General features: G+C 43.1%; 1 protein-coding gene across 1 annotated transcript in view; it reads left to right on the forward strand.

The window, feature by feature from the left end:
- The window catches only part of LOC118749891, a 31,900-nt gene that overhangs the window by 1,873 nt on the left and 27,361 nt on the right, over nt 1-2,666 (forward strand). The window lies entirely within an intron of this gene.

Below are 2,666 nucleotides of genomic sequence, written 5' to 3' on the forward strand. Positions count from 1 at the left end.
CCACGCTTAGGAACTGGACAGAGAGTAGGGGACTCGGAGTAAACCCCGAGAAAACCGAAGCAATTCTCTTCACAAGGAAACACAGGCCTCCCATGGTCTCCCCGCTAATCTTTTTGGGTGTGGAGATATCCTTGAAGGAGAATGTTAAGTATCTAGGACTCATATTAGACAGGAAACTAACGTGGAAACCTAATATAGAGGAAAGAGTAAGGAAGGCCAACGTTGCATTATACACATGCAAAAAAGCGGTCGGAATCAAGTGGGGGTTAACACCTCGTATTACACACTGGCTATACACCTCGGTGGTCAGGCCAATACTCTTATATGGAATACTTGTATGGTGGCCAGCAACTCAAAAGGCAAGTTACCTAAAACTATTGAGTAAGGTCCAAAGAACAGCGTTTCTATGCATTTCGGGTGCCTTAAGGACCACCCCAAATAAGGCGCTGGAGGTGATTACCAATTTACCCGCAATAAACCTGGTGGGAAAATACGCGGCCACCGATTCAGCGCTCAAACTAAGAAGTATGGTGCTATGGAAGGATCGGCGGTTTGGTCACGCTTCCATACTTCACACTCTGGGTAGTTACAACCAAGAAGTCGACTACTCCGCTCCCAAACCAATCTTCAATAGGCTCTTTAAGACGAGCATCCCGTCTAGAGGAGAATGGCAAACGCCAAGACCATGGAGACGGGGGGAATTGAATTTTTACACAGATGGATCCAAGCTAGACAATAGGGTTGGCTACGGAGTTTTCTCTAAGGAACTAGGACTGGAACTATCCGTCCGAATTCCGGACCACTGCAGTGTCTATCAGGCAGAAGTTTTAGCCATAAAAGAGGTGGCTGTGTACCTTAGTACACATGCCGTAACGAAGACTACGATTAATATTTTCTCGGACAGCCAGGCGGCCATTAAATCAATGAACATGGTAATGCTGAGGTCGAAGGTTGCGCAGGAATGCCTCGCAGCTCTAAACGATATTAGCACCGTGTTCAAGGTCAGCCTCATATGGGTTCCGGGACACAGAGATATTGAAGGAAACTGCAGGGCTGATGAGCTAGCCAGGAAAGGTACGAATCTACCCCTATGTGAAAACAGGGGCACTATTGGGATACCCATGGCAACCTGCAAATTAGAACTTCGAAATAGCATGATCCAAGAGGCCAACAGGTCATGGCTAGAGGAGGGCACATGTAGAACAACCAGGCTGCTTTGGCCGCAAATAGAAAAGAAAAAGACGAAAGAGTTGCTGTGCCTCTCAAGACAGGACATTGCGAAGGTCACGGCTTGTGTAACCGGTCACTGGCTATTTGGCAGGCACTCTTCAAGACTAGGAATTTTCTCCCACGAATATTGCAGAAGTTGCAGAGATGAGGAAGAGGAAGAAACCGTAGAGCACTTCCTCTGCAGCTGCCCAGCTTTGGCCAAGAGGAGAGCAAGCTTTTTAGGCAGGCCCTTCTTTAGCTCTCTTACGGAACTATCACGCGTAGGAATAAAACCGATTCTACGCTTTATAAGAGCCTCAAATTGGTTCTCTGAAGAATAGTCACCGAGGTTCCCGTGTTCTGCAGTGGTACCACAATGGACCTTCAAAAGGTCTAAGTGAGTTGGTAAATTGAACCGACTGCTACATCAACCTAACCTAACCTAAGCCACTCGCCAGAATACAATTTCAAAATGGTGTTATGTATACAGAATGTAAACAAGCACAGGGTTGCAAGGTAAAAAAGTTGAACGAGCTCAAAGTTGGCTGGCGACCAACTTTGTTGAAAGCGATTAGTTGAAAGGCCGTTCGGACAAGGCGATTTTTGCTTTCAACTAAAAGTTGCCCTATTAGTAATAAAATTAGAACAAAACAATTCTTCAAAACCGTTAGGCCGGGTTGAAAATTTTCATTCACCTCATAGTTAACAAAAATTTACAATCCGTAGTACTTTTCTATCAATTCGCAAATGCCGTTTGCACAAAAAAGGTTATGAAATGCATTTTATTTAAATCGTTTAGAAAGTGAGTCATTTATGTATACCATTTTATGTGGAATTATTCAATAAATTTCGTTTTACACTGCTTTTTGAAACTATTTGGAGTTAATTATTTTTTGTTTCTTAAAAGCAACCCTGCGTGCTTGGAAGGCGTGTGTACCAATAATTTCATCCCTAGCATATTCATTCCTGAGGAAGGCAGTCGCCAAATTCACCGAAGGTTGTTTACTGGTTATATTGTGGTGCATACGCAATGAAAAAAATTAGAAGCGAAGTAGACAAAAATGTCTGTGCATCTATTTCGTATAGTTTCGCGTGGAATGCTGTGTGTGTATATATATTAGAACACACAGCCTAAAACTATGTAGGTACATAAGTACTTTGACAAAAAATAAATGTGCACCGAGTGCATAGGGCTTGGGCATTGCCGATCTACACACATTTAATACCTACATGGATGTAGGCGTCGTGATGATACAACCTTCTCTTTGCCCTCTACGCACAAACACTAAGAAGAGCGCGATGCGAAGGCAACATTTTTTGTAGAAACGACATAAGCCAATTAAGAAAATTTTGTGCACACTCGGGTTGAAACTCGAACACCCGGGTATATTGAGTATTTTACATAAAAAGTTTACTAAGTACAGCCTGGTTTGTAGATGCAGTTAAAGAAAATACAT

This window comes from Rhagoletis pomonella, unplaced genomic scaffold (assembly GCF_013731165.1).
Source record: "Rhagoletis pomonella isolate Grant_MI unplaced genomic scaffold, Rhpom_1.0 Rhpom_scaffold_00077, whole genome shotgun sequence".
NCBI classification, from domain to species: Eukaryota; Metazoa; Arthropoda; class Insecta; order Diptera; family Tephritidae; genus Rhagoletis; species Rhagoletis pomonella.